The sequence below is a fragment of the Hemicordylus capensis genome, chromosome 4 (genome assembly GCF_027244095.1).
Source record: "Hemicordylus capensis ecotype Gifberg chromosome 4, rHemCap1.1.pri, whole genome shotgun sequence".
Taxonomy (NCBI): Eukaryota; Metazoa; Chordata; class Lepidosauria; order Squamata; family Cordylidae; genus Hemicordylus; species Hemicordylus capensis.
Genome location: NC_069660.1, coordinates 121,643,516 through 121,660,843, shown reverse-complemented (window position 1 = coordinate 121,660,843; position 17,328 = coordinate 121,643,516). Strand labels below are relative to the sequence as shown.

Genomic DNA, 17,328 nt, shown 5'->3' with positions numbered 1-17,328 from the left:
GTAAGTTGTGCATCTTGTTAGCCACTGGCTGCATTCACACATAACATGGAACCACAGATCCGTGCCCTCCTCCCCACTCTCTTGTCTGAATGTGGACATTCAGGAGAGCTCCCTCTCTGCAGTCTTGCTGACTACAGAGAGGAGGAGGAGGAACTGGCTGCCTGGGCTTCCTTCTTTACTGAAGGACAGCCTCAGCAGCCAATAGCAGCCAGAGCGAGGGAGGAGCTTCCTCCCTCAACTCCAGTTGCAAAGCAACCAGACTGCAGTGCTGGCATTCAGACATAACACTGGCACCATGGAACCAGAGGTCCAGGCAGCAGACCTCATTACAAACTGAAGGTACAAATCACTGTCCAGGGAGGGAAACCGCGGGTCCATTTTCTGTTGAAACTGTGGTTGCCTGCATTCAGATGCACAGTTTTTGAAACCAGAGGTCCCTTCACCTCCAGTTTTCTGTTATGTGCTAATGCAGCCATAGTTTTTTGCCAGTGGATTAGGAAACCATATTGTTAAGCAGAACTGGCTGTGAGAATCAGTACTGTTGTCACAATGAGAGCTTCCTTACCTCCTTCCAGTGGTTTGCCACTGACATAGATTATGGGCAGACAAACTCATTTAGTGATGGCCCCAACACATTCAGAGAGTTCAGTTTTCTGCATGGAGAGGTTATGGGAAACTTGCCATGGGGGTACTCAACCACTTGGAAAACATTAGCTTGGCTCTTTGCTGCAAGTCAATGAAGGCTGAGCCTGGTACTGGGAACATAAGAAGAGCTCTGCTGAAATCCTGTTGCCTAGTTAAATGCTTCCAGGAAGCCCAAAAGTGGAGTACTATTAGGCCTCTGCAGAGTTCAGAGACCAGCAGCAGAATGCAGGAGCCAGTAGCCAGGATCCTGGGAGGGAGGCAGAGGCAGGTACGGAGTCAAGGTCACGGAGACATTCTGGCTTCCAAAGGTGGCCCACCAGAAAGAAAGGAGGTGAGCGAAGGCAGTTGATATTCATCCACATAAATCACTTAGACTCAGAAACCAAGCTTGAATCAATATATAGGCAGGCCCCTATTGGTTCCAGATCACCTGGTCCAACAGAACTGACAAACAGCAGTATTTTATTTGGTCATCTTACAGGTGATGCTGCATCACAGCAAAGATAAGGCCAAGGACTCCCTCTGCCTGGTAGTTGCCCTGACAGTGGAGGGAATGTAATGCCTGGACAAGGCTGCTGGAGGCTCTGATTTGAGGACCCCCTCTCACTTTGGTCCCTTACAGGTAAGACACAACAGCTCTCCCCCATTGTTTGTGCCCAGCAACTACTGTTCAGAGGTAAACTGCCTCTGAAACTGGAGGTTCCAATTAGCTACCATGACCACTAACTGGTGATAGACCTGTCTTTCATATTGAGAAATCAAGTGGTGTACGTGTAGGTGTAAATTGACCCTACAATATGTTGGAGATCCAGCTCCCAATGGCATTGGCTATTAGAACCAACAACCCTATTGACCATTAGAGGCAATAAGGGTAGAGATGGTGAGCAAGGGAATTCCCTCTCTGACTATGCTTTCTCCACTCGACTTTCCTTTTGTTTGACTGATAGACTCAGGTTTCATTCTCTCACCTGGGCATTTTTCATACAGGGCTTTTAGCTCACATCTCTTCCAGAATGGAGTGTGTGCATTCACATATTGACCAGATTTACCCCAGTGAGCTGTCAGGGAGCACTTTATACACAATTCTGATTTTTCGTCGCATGTTAGAGTGCAGCCTAATTTATATCCAAGCCTGCTGTGTGAAAAATACCCTAGAGAGAGAGACTTCCTTCTCTCTTCCCCCTCTTCCTGTATGTAGCCAGCAGCAAGGCATGTAAAACTTAATCTATCTCCCTGATGGATTTTCTAAATAAACTACTTTCTTTGGAACTTTAATTCCATGTCTCCAGACAATATTAACTAGCAGTGCTCCCTTACCTGTGCATTTCCACTGCAGGTGGTGTAGATAAAGAAATCTCCCCTCCAAGCTCTATAACGCAAGGAACAGAGTTCAAGCTGATATAGTGCTTTGCTGTGTGGTTTGTATCATCAGAGTTTGGTGTACTGATTAGTGGAGGGAATAGCCAGATTACCTGGAAACTCTTCCTGTAATCTGAGAATAAAGCTTGCCTCTTCAAAAATGTCTCTGATTTATGTTCTGATCTTTGAAATTTGCAAGAATTTGTCTGAAAAAATGTGGCATTAGCTAGTCAAGGATGTGAAACAAGGAGGCAACTTTTACAAAGAAAGCCAAAATAATTGTTTCCCATCCTTTTGATGGAATTGGTAATGAATTGTCAGAAACCATTGTGGGCTGGAACTGAGAACCTTTGATGCAATGAGTGGCTGCCCCCTGTGGTGAACTGCTAGAACTGCAACCTAGGCTAAACTCTCATACTCTACTGACCTCATCCACCCAAACTGGCAAATAAATCCATCTGAACAGGAAGAACTATAAAGGGCTGGGCTGCTGGTTTGACTCCTTGGTTCTGATTTCAGATTTCAGTCCTGACTTGATTATTTGAGTTCCCCTCCTGCAGTTTCTGCCGACAGTGCAACCTTGAGATGAATGATTCAATGAGTTTTCAAGGGCTTACTCGGATTTTGGCTTATATTTGAGTGGGAAAATGTAAGAATACTTGCAACTTGTCCACCTCTTCCAGTATGGCATCTGCAAGATTCATGAGACTGGTATGTGAGTAGTGTTAATTACATATCTTTAAATATGCAAATTAAAATGCTACATAAATATCTGATGATAATAAGCATACAAATATAGATACTTGTCTGCCTTATGATATATTCCCACTGTTGCCCTCACAGTTGAACAAGTTTCTTACTCACTGCCCATGCATCCCCCATGAAAAAGCAGTTCTAAGCTTATTTTATGTTTAAGTATTCACCCTCTCACTTGTTTTTCATAATTCATACATACATATGTGCTGCAGTGGCAATGTCATTTCACTGGCAAATTTTGAAATAAGTGATTGCAGCTGAAACCAGTGGTTCCTGACATGGCTGTTTGAAGGATGCTGATAAATGAAAATCTTGGGATGGTTCCTCAGCTTCTCTGGTTAAGGGGATGCACATTTGCTGGCAAAGCAGCTTGCATGGTGTAGTGGCCTGTTCTCTCTCAGCGTAACCTACCTTTTATAGAGCTGTTATGAGGCTAAAATGGGGGAGATCCTGTGTATATTCTCCTGAGCTCCTTGGGGAAAGGGTGGGAGATATGGGTGTGCAAACAGTTTATTTAGTTTTAACCATTCAAGGTTGAACTGAACCACCCCTTGTTCGGTCTGACCATGGTCCAAACCCAACTGGGGGTTCACGGTTTTGTTTTGTTTGTTTACCCATGATATGCAGAGGCCAATTGCGCAGGTATGGCAGCCTCAAAAATGGCCACCACACTGGGGGAGAAGGCCCAAATGGGCCAAAGAGTCAGCTGAAAGGCTGGTTAGGGGGGCAAGGAGGCTGGTGAGGGAAGGGCAAATGCCACAGACCGCTGGAGGGCGTAAGTGATTTTTAAAAATTAACAAAGATTCACGAACCCCACCCCTGGACCAAAACAAACTGGGGGTGGGGGCATTGAGGACTGCCAGATCTAACTGCCTCAGTCTGGCTCAGTATATAGGCCAGCCGGTTCCGTGCACATCCCTAGTGAGAGACAGATGTGATACATAGAAATCCAAGCAATTCCAAGCAGCTTCTGTTGCAAGTGCAGGAACACCCACATCAGATTCGAGGAAGACATAAGCTATACGCAGATGTTATTCAAATAGGTACATTATACCCAAATGTCGGGGAAGTGGAGGTGCACTGGCTAGCCAGTGCCAATGCACTTTGTAGCCACACCTCCTGCTCTCCCTGCATTTAGTATTTGTCTGCAGAGGCAAACGCTGAACCTGGGGAGACTGTCAGCTTGTAATTTGTCTGCCCAGTCTTCTGAATCACCAGGGTGGGGAGAACCTCCCTGGGTACAGTGTTTCCTTCTGCAGGGAATGAATGCAGGGAAAGTGGGCTGCATGGCCACTGAGCATGTCAGCACTAGGCAGCATGTCTAGCCCTCCGTATTCCCTCTAACAGGGATTCCCAGATGTTGTTTACTACAATTCCCAGAATCCCCAGCTGCAATGGCTTCTGCTTGGAGATTATGGGAGTTGTAGTCAACAACATTTGGGAATCCCTGTTAGAGGGAACACTGCTAGCCAGTGTGCTCCCCTTCCCCCTGCATGTCAGCACACTGTACCTATTTGAATAATGACTGTATATGGCTTATGTGATATTGGGCTGCCTATATGAATAATGTCTGCAGGGTGTTATGACCAGATAGAGAAAGAATTGCACAAGACACATCTTTAGAAAACACACACACACAAGATAAATCCAAAGGTTTCTAAAATGGCTTTATTCCCACATATATGCATTTTTCTTGGGATTTTTGTTTTGGTTGTGGGAAGCAAACATCCAACCTTTAAGGCAAACCCTCAAGTTTTGTGCACAAAGAAAAGGGAAGGAGCAGGTGGGAAATGACCCACAGCCCTTCCCTCAGAAACCACCCATTTGTGAGGACATCATAAGATGGTGGGCATGGCGGATGCAGGCTAAGAAGACCCAACCAGGGGTGTAGCTAGGGGAGAGGGGGCCCTTGTTTGCCCCTCTCCCCGGTGGCCCCTCAGAGTGAGGGAAGAAAATAGGAAGGGATGGAACTGGGAGGCCCTCAGAGAGGGGTGTGTGTGTGTGTGTGCATGCGCGCACATGCGCTGGAGAGAGAGATATGTGTTGCAGTAGGAGGAACATAATGAGCTTGAAGAAAGCAGTTGAGTAACACTATGATAATACTGCAGCACTGTTGTCTGCACCAACGTGCAGTACTGAATTGCACAGCCTCCACTGGACTTGAATCCACTTGATTAAATTGTATCTTCTTCCAATCTCTCTGCTTTGATGCTGTATCTTATCCTGACACTTTACTATTACCATCTTCCAGTTGTTATGATTGCTGGATCAATATTTAGGGTATTTTTAAATTCTAAAACACACTTTAGCATGAACATGTGACCTTACTCTTTCAAATATACTTTCCATAGCCAGCAGACTGCAGTTGATGAATCTGCTACTCCAGCAACACCATCAAGCATGGTCTATGGGACAGACTTTGTGGTAGGAAATAATGCAGACCTCATCCAGAAGTTAGCAGGAGAATGGGTCCTAAACTGTATCATTCTGACTAGAAAGCCCCATGTGCATCCATTTGACTGGTGCCTTCCAATTTAATCATTCATGTCTACCTCTGTTTCTATTCATTATTAAAATGGGGAGAGTTATACATCCTCCCATTTGTCTTTTGTGTAGTTCTTTGCTATGTAAAGAAATTGAAAGAGTTGTGGATACTGGAAGGTTTTTATGGCAAAGATTAGAGGAGATTAGCAGAGCTGGGAATGCATCCAAAGCCAGTGGAACTAAAAGAAATGGAAGCTGGGAAGGAAGTGAAAACAGAGATAATCAAGGGGTTAGACACAGTCCGAACTGCTATTGGAGTAGGCGTTTAAGTGAGTCAACACTCCACTCGTCAACCTCAGCTACTTCCCTTCCAAAACCAACAGCCCACATATTTTCAATTTCATCCTGATTAGAAAGGCATTTTTGACTGCTCCAGTTAAGGTAGTTTTCATTGGCAATGGCTTACATAGCCACCCATTATGATGTAGACCGCTTTTGTTCCACGTCAGCAAACAATCAGCTACTATTTCCACAAAACATAGGTCTCAAAAGACCTAGGTCATGATGATTTGGTGTACATCATGGTTTGAGTCCAGACTGAAGAAGCATTGCAACAAATTTAAATGTAGACAAGCAACTAGTAAAGGGATTTTTAACAGTACTAAGCACTGCATCTCCCATATTGAGCTGGCCAGCCAATTATTACAGTACTTCAAAAGATCAGAAATAATATTGTGTTCTTTAGTTAGATGTGAACTATTTGACTGTTTGGATGAAGGAGGTATTGTCTTTGTTACTAGAGATCGGCAAACTTCCTTGTGATCAGTTTGTGATGGGCCTGAAATGAGCACATTTAAGCTTAATTCAGTACAGGACTGAATTAGTTCATTTTAAGTAGACTCGGGTCTCTTCCAGACTCCAGGTCTAATAAATAATGTCCTATGAATTCAAGATCTAGCCTCCTCTCATCCCTCTCAAGATGCCCCCTGTGTGGAACATAATGTGCCTTATAGCTGTCTCAACCTTCTCACAAGCCCTCCTTCAATTCTTCCTTTCCTTGCTCCCCAAAACCTTCTTGATAGTGTGGTAAGAAGAGCTTGATCCTGCAGCCTTGACTTTGATCTCAAAGGGTTGCAGGAACAGCATCCTGGAGACTGTAGTTCCCTTGGGCTTCTGAGACTATATTAATGACAGAGGAGCCTTAGAAGGACCCAAATGCCCTGGGAAACTGCAGTATCCTGAAACCCTCAGCTGCTCCTAATGAACTTCTCATAACCACAGCTGCTACTATTCAGTCTCAGCAGAAAAGGGGGCTAAACTGATTATAAGCTGAGCTTGAACTGTGGGGAGGTTTGGACACAGCTCATAAACAGTCTAGGGAGGCATCCAAACTAGGAAAGTTTGTAATCCAAACAGTCAAATTTTTACATTTCAAGCATTGCTATTTATTTTACTACTCAAGACTTCTAGAGCTATGCAAATCCTTAATATCTCCTTATTACAGTAATCAAAATACTAGCCAATACCTGGTATCCTTGAGTAATTTTAATAAACAATTCAAACCAGCTTTTTATTGACCTTCTGATTCTTAGTGGTTTCTGTGAAACAAATAGCTTTGATGGCACATTTGATTTGATTGTACCAAAACTGTGATAAAAACATCTCAGACTTTGTTTGGTTGTATTGCAATTGTGATGCAGACTTCTCAGGGCACTTCCATGCGGCAAGGTTTCTCTCAGGGGAACTGATCTTACAATTATCTCAAGCAAGCCAGAGGTTGAGGCTGTTCTCTTACGATCAGCCCAAACCAGGCTAAGGAAGCCACATCTGGTCTTGGCTGATCATAAGGACCGCCAGGATCGTGTCTGATGCCAGCAGTGCTTCAGTAGCAAGCCCAGCCTCTTAAATGAGGTTAAGGAAGTGAGCAGTGAGCACTCCCTTAGCCCCATTGTTTTAAACGTATGCAGCGCTGCCTGCTTGCAGCTGGTGCTGCCACATGGATGTGAGCCCGCCCATTGCTGTGGGGATCCTGATAATGCACTGCACACTTGTGTGGTACATTTTAGGAATTCCGGGGGCTGGGACAATGCATCCTGGCCTCCAAGCCTCCACACTGCCTGGGGCAGCAGAGGATAATCCATGCACCCAGCTCCCTCAAGGGATAGTCAGCAAGGAAAGTAAGGTTACGGAACCTTCCTCCCTGCCTTCCAAGCCCTTCTCCAGATCGTGAGAAAGGGCTCTATATCATGCAAGAAGCCTGATCTTGCAGCTGGAAAGCCAAATGGCAACTTGGGGGAGGGGGGGACCTCTCTTAAGATCTCATGGCTGATTTGTGGGTGCTGCATGTGGCTTTTGATGAGACCCTAAACTGCCTGATTTGGACTGCTTCAACTTGTGCACCTCCCTAAATGTTAGTGGTCATCCTCCATGAACATTGTCTTCCATTCCATCCTCCATTGCTCCCTTCTGCTTTCCCTTGGCTATCACTACTGCACCACACTGCCCTCCTGCTATTACTGTGTGTTGCCACCACCTTGGGGATTGTGCTGTACCTATATGCACATATGAACACAAAACAGTCAGAGGATGCTGCATGTAACCGTGATGGCACCTGCTGTGGGCAACATCAAGTTTGTCTACATACAGCGGCAATGTGAAGATGGCTGCAGCGTACAGCAGCAGCAGCAGAAGGCAGAGAAAGTTACCATTAGCAAACTTCCCCTTCATATGGATTTATCAGTCACCTGCAGCAGTGCTTCTATCACTGTTTGAAACAAACAAAAAAACCCAAATATTTTGATTAAAACCCTACCACAGCTCTAGCTGTGCTTGACCTTACAAAGAAGTTTATTATATGGTGCAACATGATGAGGCTGAATTACTGTATACTCACTAGACATTTTTTGAAAGTGTATGCTACAGCATGAAATTCCATGTAAATATTTGCAAGCAGATCTTTATTTATTCCTTCAATAAATTACTTTGCTTTCCCACATTTATTCAGCTTCTTTCATTCCACCCCTTTCTGCACATATACCTTTTAAAAGAAGACAAAAAATGGTTCAGTGCTGCCTTCTTTCACTTCAAGCAATGCCTTGCTTGCAACTAAAGAAAAGTATGTTTTTTCCCTTCACCTTTTTAGAGCATTTGCCTGAGTAGTGAAATTGACTAGACCAGAAGCTGCTCATAATCTCTGTCAATTTCACCACTTTTTGATTTGGGGTGAGGTCTGGAATGCAGGGAAGCAATAGGGATTAAGAATTGGGATAAGGAAAAATAGACTTCCCACTTACACATTTCAGCACAGCTTCACATCCTACATTATATTTGTGCTGTGCAGCAACCTTTGCTGACTCAGGGCCACATAACTATCGTGGGGAAACTAGCTCTCATTCCTGTTTAGAAATAGCCATGCATACTACACTGTCTGGGAAAGTGGCATGTCAGCTGGAGAATCAGAACAGAAATTTGGGGTTTGTGAAAGATTATTAAAGGGTAAATGGGTGTGATCCAGCCAAAATTCATTGATTTCAAGAAGAACAATCAAAATCAGAATTCCTTCCAATGAAATCAATGAGACTTTAAAGTGTTTAACTTTGGTTTGTTCCGTTCATTTTTCTTAGAGCTGGAAACTAACAAAAATGTATATTTAATACAGGAGTAGAAGTAATCAGCTTCTTTTAAAACCAACCCCATACATGGCTTGCTCTAGAAAAGTCTGAAAGTAAATAACTATATTGAGGTACAATATCCTAACACTGAAAACACACCAGGGAGGTCTGGAATAGAAATAGGAGGAGATCCCTTATGACAGCCCACACCATTCTGAGAAATAAAATATTTTTGTAAGCTCACACTTATATGCTCCATATATATATCTGAAAAGTAAAATTGAGAAAATTCCCAATATGATAAGAATCCATTTAATAGCTGAATTACAATTGACAATAAATACATTTTTAAAAGCAGGCCTTTCCTTCGTTATTACCTTTGCTTTCTCTGTGGTACAAGTGAAAACGAGAGAGAGGGAGAGAGAGAGAGAGAGAGGAAAATAATGAAAATAGAAGCAGTGCAACTAAACTAAATATGCAGTATTTTAAAACTGATTCTGCTAGACTTTCAAAGAAAATGCTCATATGATAAAAGACGAGAACGCACACAAGCCCGTTCTTTTTGTTCTATGTGTCTATTTTCCACACACACTTTCACTTTTCCAGTTCCCAATTACATTATGGTTAGCACAAGGGAGTGTTTGTCTTGCATTTCCCCTGCTAGTCCATGGACAGATCTTTAACTTTCAGGCCTGCATGGAAGCCACAATGAGTACTTACAGTATAGCTAGCAATTTCACTTGTCTTTTGTTTAAATTTTTCTTTCTTGGAAATTTAAATTTGGGAACCATCTTTTTTGCTGAGTAAGGCTGTTTGCTAACCCAGATAAGCAGATGAGCTGCTTAACTGCTGGCATTCATAACATGTGAGTACAGGCCTGAACAGCATAGTTCAGTATTTATTGAGAATTAGCCTGACTTGTCCCATAACACAGTGACAGAACACATGTTTAACATGTCAGTAGCCCAAAGTCCAATCACCAACATATCCAGCTTTAAAAGTATCTCATGTCTTTTAAAGTATCCCTTGGGAGTAATGCTGCCTTGGGCCTTGGAGAGCCACTAGCAGTCAGAGTAGATATAACTGGGCTGGATAGACCAGCAGTAGGGGTGTGCACAAAGCCAAATAATTCAGTTCAGTTCAAATTAGAATAAATTCAAACCAAACCATGTTCTGCCAAACTGACTCATTCAAACTGATGGGCCAGTCTGATCCATTCAGTTGAGCCAGTTCAGTGGCTAAGCTTGCAATACTTGGAATGGGGAATCCAGTGAGGATTCCCCTTTACAAGTACAGAGGTGGGTGAGATGTGAAAAAGATTGCTAAAGTCTCTTACCGGGCCCCCATCCCCAGCTGAATCGCTGGCCGGATTGCTCTTAAAATACAGGCCGCGCCAGCATGGCAGTGGCACAATTCTGGCTTCCGTGGAGACCAGAACTGCACCGCTGCCATGTGGGTAGCCTGTGTTTTAAGAGCAATCCATCCGGTGATTCGACTGGGGATGGGGGCAGCGGAGGGCAGTGATCAGGGAGCCGGGTAAGAGACTTTAGCAATATTTCTCACTGCTCCCTCACTCCCTTGTGACCAGTTCACACTGAACCAGGCTTGGTCTGGTTCACAGACCAAACTGGCCCTAGTTAGTTCGCAATTGAAATGCCAAACCAGCCTGTTCTAGGTCTAATGGTTTGTGCACACCCCTAAGCAGTGGTCTGTCTGACAGTACTCACATGTTATGAATGCCAGCCATGTTCACACATATACAACTGCAAAAGGGGAAGGAAGCCCTGCCCTATGCAGTCATTCACCCCTTCTAGGTGCCCATGCATGCTTACAGCTCTATTTATATGGAATCTGCCATATACGGAGTCAGACCATTGGTCTATCTAGCTCAATATTGTCTACACAGACTGACAGCAGCTTCTCCAAGGTTGCAGGCAGGAATCTCTCTCAGCCCTATCTTGGAGAAGCCAGGGAGGGAACTCGAAACCTTCTGCTCTTCCCAGAGCAGCTCCATCCCCTAAGGGGAATATCTTACAGAGCTCACACTTCTAGTCTCCCATTCATATGCAACCAGGGTGGACCCTGCTTAGCTATGGGGACAAGTCATGCTTGCTACCACAAGACCAGCTCTCCTCTCATGCCCTTCGGACCATTTGTCCGAAGGGCACGATGGCTGGCGCTTCCGTGAGCTGCAACCTGTATTGTCCAAGGCCATCATCCTTATGGTGCCTCCCTCTTCAGACATATGGGGCCGTAAGTGTGAACAGGTTGGCTGGAGGGGGTGAGTGACAGCATGAGGTGGAACTCTCTCCCTGCTTTTTGCAGTTGTAAGCACTCGTAATATCTGAAGAGGGCTACTGAGATCAGTGAAAGTTGTATTTCCTGCTTTTAGCAAGAGTATACAAATTTTCTACACATATCTGGCATTTCCAGTTGTTCACTACCGTGTAAATCCCCCAGAAATGTCTGTACAGGTTGAGTATCCCTTATCTAAACTGCTTGGGACCAGAAGTTTTCCGGATTTTGGACTTTTCCAGATTTTGGAATATTTGCATACTGTAATGAGATATCTTGGGCATGGGATGCAAGTCTAAATACGAAAGGTTACTGTACACTGTATTTTTTTGTTTAGGTTTTATTTAAAGTCTCTAGCACCAAAGCAAGCAAGTGAGCTGAGGCATTTTGTTTTTTGTTTTGTTACGAGGTGCTCAGCTGCAATGAGTTGGTGCTGTGGGCGCATGCCGTGGTGGTTTCTGGATTTTGGAGCATTCTGGATTTCAGATGTCCAGATTAGGAATACTCAACCTGTAGTTCTTGTTTGAGACAATAATGATGGGGTCTCTCCACTTATGCCTCAGTAGCTGAGAATTTCCTTAAAGGTGACAGTAAAGCTGAGAGCTTGAGAATTTCCTTAAAGGGGTTTTACATTGCACCATGGAGCCTGGGTGCAGCCAACTCATTTTGCAACATGAAGCAGTCAATGGAAAGGGTCATGGAAGTATGGCAATGGTGTACACTCATTTGAAAATTAATGGAAAATTAGACTGAGTCTATTTGGGTTTTGTTCATGAACCAAATGACATACAAAGCATTCAGTCCATTCAGGCTCCATTCCTGGTGTGTGCAGGGCTGTGGTGCAGCTTACTATGTAGCACAGCAAACTAGAAGGTGTCGTTCTTTTTAAAACTGAAAATATGTTTATAACTGAAGTGTCAGAATGTTTCCTGGTGACTACCATATTTCTCCCACAGTGCCTCAGACATTGCATTATTTTTGGGCAATGTGGGGAAAACCACAGTAGCCACTATGGTTCTAGTAAAACACAATGGCATAAACTAGGGATGTGCAAATCTTTTAAAGCTCAAATTGATTTGATTCAAATCTAGTTGATTCGAGTGATTCGACCTCTGGTACTTCAAATCTGCCCTGGTACTTCAAATCAAATCTCCACTGATTCGATTCAAATTGATTCAAGAGTCAAGTTTCCGTTAGTCATTGCCATTTCATCATATCCTTCTGAGCTTCTCTGCCACTCTGGTTTAGGAATTGTTTAGTTTTAAGTTATTTTATATTTTTCTGCCATAGGGAATAATGGGGATTTTAAGCAGCCCCATTATTCCCTGTGGGTAGTGCTTAGGTACCCCAAAGCAGGTATATGAGTAGGGTGGTGTGGGTGCCAACTACAACCCAAACCGCAAGGCAGTGGGGTACTCGGATGATTTGGGGGAAATTTTTTATGTAATTTAGATTCTCTGGTGTTAACTAATTTTTTCATAATGATGGCACCCTATGTAGAAGTAATATAACATCCGAAAGCCTAAACATGTTAGATTCCCAGATGTCACATTGCTTTTTCATAGGGATTCATTATGAGAAAAAGTTAATTAGCACCATTTCCTAAAAAAAAATCACCAGGGTGCCCCACTGCCTTGCAGGTTGGTGGTAGTTGACACCCATGGTGCTCCCCCCCCCTCCTGCCCAAACCAACTCCCAAGCACCTAGGCTGCTTTTAATCCCCATTATTCCCCATGGCAGAAAAATACATAATCACTTAAAACTAAAAAATTCCTTAAAAATCAACCATTTGCCCAATTGCTTTGCAGTTTGGGTAGTAGGCAGCACCCATAGTGCTCTGCCACCCAACCTGCCTTGCTGCCCCCTAGCCCATTAAAATTAAATTTGAATCTATTCAAATTCAAGTCAATTCAAATAGAACCTACCCTGATTTAAGGGCAACAGATTCGGGTTTGAATCAAATAAGGCTGATTTGATTCAAACTTGAATTAAATCGCAAACAGCATTTCATGCACATCCCTAGAATAAACTCTGCAGATCTCTGAAGTTCTTTTTAATTTCCTTGAGTTTGGGCAATGTGTCCACTATTTCCTTATGCTTAACTAGTTCTGAAATCTAATTGTGCAAAGTATTTCTGCAACTTTATAATCTGGCCCGTTTGTGTGGTGGTGGGGAGGATACCTACATCAACCTCTTATTTTCCTGCTGTTATTCCCACCTTCCTTTAATTATTTTCTTCTCACATGTCATTCTCTGGATTTGATTTTAAGCACTTTTGAGCCTTGCCACAACAGACAGACTGTCTCAAGTCCATTTAATCAAATCAGTTCATGATTTTTGATGCTATTTATACTACTCTTGATTCTAGTTAAAATAAACCTGATTTATCTTCTGAAAGCAAGGTAAAACTCTGCAGGCTGATGTCAATATTAAACTGCTTGTCTACATTTAAAGTAGGAAAAAATGTATCATTTGGAAAGTTGCCTTGTTGCATTAAGGATATTAATGAATTATCCCCACAGCTTCAAAAGCCTTGATAGTAATTGCTGTGGATTCCACTGATACTTCCTTGTGGAGGCCAAGTTGATTCATTTAAACTAAAAGCACCAAGCAACAAACACTAATCATAGATCCCTGGTAAATTTGCTGGCCAGTGACTGGATCAAGCTAATTCTCACCCATGCTTGATCCTGCTGAAAGCTCTCCATTGTAGGTAACCAGAAACTTTGTAGAATGGTGTATTGGCTGTATTTCAAATGGAAATCAAAGCGAGAGAGGAAAGCTGGTCTTGTGGTAGCAAGCATGACTTGTCCCCATAGCTAAGCAGGGTCTGCCCTGGTTGCATGAATGGGAGACCACATGTGAGCACTGTAAGATATTCCCCTCAGGGGATGGAGCCACTCTGAGAAGAGCAGAAGGTTTCAAGTTCCCTCTCTGGCTTCTCCAAGATAGCTCTGAGAGAGATTCCTGCCTGCAACCTTGGAGAAGCCACTGCCAGTCTGTGAAGACGATACTGAGCTAGATAGACCAATGGTCTGACTCAGTATATGACAGCTTCCTATGTTTGTATGTAACTCTATTGTACTCTTTTAAAGAGAAAGTAGTGGGTGAGGAACCATATATGCGAGTCATTTATACGCAGAGGAAGTGTTCACTGGGATCTCTGCATTCTGGCTTTGATAAGATCCAGCCATGGCCCTATTCCAGTGCATACTACAGGGTGTTCTTAGTTTCCAATTAATGGCCAAGAGATGGCCTTCTGATTTCCTGCTTTCTCTTTAACTTTTGGACCTAGATCATAGTTTCAAGCAGCTTGTTTTGCTCCCTTTCCCTCTCATCAATGCAAAGCCTATATTCAAGCTATTTAAAGAGTCTGTTTTTTCATACATTAGCACTAAGGATTTCTTTAACATAAAAACTTAAATGTATCATCCGCCTAGAAGGCAATCTAATCATATGGCAGGGTTACATAAAATCACAGTTTTTAGAGGTACTGATGGTTCCTTAAACCATTGCTGGGCTATACTGAGTGACTGAGATAGTTCACTGACCTTTTTTTTGCTGTTGCTCTTGTTTAATTGCTTACAGGTTTAGCAGCATGTCCTACAACAGTAGTTTTCTTTTCCTATAATCTTGTTAAATTCACAAAATCACAGTGCACTTATATACAAATGTGCAGACACTCAGAAATGCACACACAATCCTCCCCAATAAACAAACACAAGCATTTGATCTGCAGAATAACCATACTATTTAGTGATCTTAGACACACACACCAAGACCAGTTTGATTTGGCAAACTAGTTTTTCTTTCAATAGCTTGGATAATTCCATCTTTAATTTGGATGAACAAAATTTGAATTGATTTTAATTGGATTAATTAATTAATTTGGATTAATTTAATTTAATTTGAAAGAAGCACTTTCTGTGACATTGAGATCACTATGGGGTCTGAGTCCATGTGAGTTTATGGGAGTCTGAAGCCTCCATGAACTCCCAAGCCCTTACTTGTCTGCTATGTTGGCATCAGTGAGTGCTGCTCCTTTAATGGGAAGGAAGATGGAGGTCTATGTTTCTCTTCCACTCCCCCACCCCTCTTTCCCCCTCTTTCTTCCTCCTCTCTCTCTCTCTCTCTCTCTGCTTTCCCCTTTTGCTTCACTCTTTGGCAAATGAAACGCTATTATAGTAGCTTCACAGATATCAAGGTTTCTGGGAAATGTAGTTTTCCCTTGGTGCTAGGATAACTACATCTCCCAGATTCCTGGCACCTATGTCACTGCCATAGTTATAGCAGAATTTAAGGTAAGGAAGACTTCCTTTCCTTTCATCACTACAGCTGCAGCAATAGCCAGGTAAATGAGTGAGAATTGACCTTCCCTGATATGGATTACAGTTCAAGTGAAAGAAGAAATAAGGTGGTAGGAGGGGTGGGGTATGGGATATGACCTGAGTAGAATACTGGCATGCTTTACAAGAGCACCACATTCCTATTTTAAACTGGATCATTATAAAATTGGGTGGCATCGTTAACATAGTCACATTAAAAAACATGTCAATCTAACAAAGAAAAAGCAGACCAGTAACTTTCTCCAGAAGCAAATTAATTCTTTTCTGTAGATCATTCAGGTAAAACATATAATTTTTGCTAGATCAGTAGGCTGTAGCATTTTTTTCATTTTGAAAACTTTTGTTTCCATCATAGATTATTACTTCATCTGCACTGTATTTAACATCCTTCAGCTCAGGATTTCAAAAATCAAAGGCCTTCCATATCTGATTACTCTGCCCCTCATAATTCATTTTTTACTTCAAATTTAGTAGCATTGTATATTTGGAAATTCAATTTCAGTGCTTTCATCCAATTTTTCATCTGATTAATACAAGGACCATGATGAGGACTTCCCCTTTATAAAAATGTGGACTTCCTGACAGTACTATTATAAATAACATTAAAACCTATGTTAAAAATGATAGATAACTCATGAATGAAATAGATTCATGGCCGATCAAAATGATTGCCTTCTAGTTGAAGGTCACCAGTAATGCTTCTATGTGCTAGTGGTTTCACATGGCACTGGTACATGTGAAACCTGCTTATCATGTGCTCTGTCATGTAAATCATTTCCATACCAGACATTGGCAGGAATGTCTGAGTTCTGTCACACCTAGCTCTCTGAATTTTCAAAAGGTTTTAACATTTCTATCTGCTTTGTGATGATAAAGCATGTTTTTGCCATTTCCCAGTTTCAGTTGGGAGACTAGCCTCATCCAGATACTAGAACAAAGTGCTGTACAGCAATGCAAATGGGTTCGAAGCCTGACCCCTGACCCATCAATCACTGCCGCTCTCCACCACTCATGCTTTGAACAGTGTTTGTGTGAATAGGGAGGTGCCCCATCTGTGATAATGAGCTCTTCTCTATCCACACAAACATTGCTCTAAGTATGAGCAGTGGGGAGTGGTGGGGAATGGCAATGACTGACAGGTTGGGGTGGGACTTCTGACCTATTTGTACCACTGTACATGGTTAGAGTGGTGCTTTGTTTGAATGTCTGAATAGGACTACAATGGCTTATATATAACAAGAACATAAGAACAGCCCTGCTGGATCAGGGCCAAGGCCTATCTAGTTCAGCATCCTGTTTCGCACAGTGGCCCACCAGATGCTTCTGAGAAGCCCACAGGCAGGGGGTAAGGGTGGGGCGAGGGCTTGCCCTCTTTCCTGCTGTTGCTCCCCTGCAACTGGTATTTAGCGGCACCTTGCCTCTGAGGCTGGAGGTGGCCTATGGCCACCAGACTAGCAGCCATTGATAGGCCTGTCCTCCATGACTTTCTCTAAGCCTCTTTTAAAGCCATTCAAGCTAGTGGCCATCACCACATCCTGTAACAGAGAATTCCATAGGTTAATTATGCGCTATGCGAAAAAGTACTTCCTTTTGTTGGTCCTGAATTTTCCGACCTTCAGTTTTATGGGATGATCTCTGGTTTTTGTGTTGTGAGAGGGGATGAAAAATTTCTCTGTCCACTCTTTCTACTCCATGCATGGTTTTATACACCTCTATCATGTCTCCCCATAGTCACCTCTTTTCCAAACTAAAGAACCCCAGATGCTGTAGCCTTGCCTCATAAGGAAGGTGATCCAGGCCCCTGATTATCTTGGTTGCCCTCTTCTGCACCT

General features: G+C 42.9%; 1 long non-coding RNA gene across 2 annotated transcripts in view; it reads left to right on the top strand.

Moving 5' to 3' along the window:
* The first annotated feature begins 221 nt into the window (after nt 1-221).
* LOC128324605 (uncharacterized) overlaps nt 222-17,328 on the top strand; it is a 28,095-nt gene continuing 10,988 nt past the window's right edge. The window contains exons 1-3 of one of the 2 annotated variants that reach the window (XR_008306981.1): nt 222-339; nt 1,127-1,267; nt 2,565-2,715. This is a non-coding gene — a long non-coding RNA (uncharacterized LOC128324605). Of the gene's footprint in view, nt 340-1,126; nt 1,268-2,523; nt 2,716-17,328 lie in introns of both variants that reach the window. The other variant, XR_008306980.1, reaches the window with a different exon arrangement.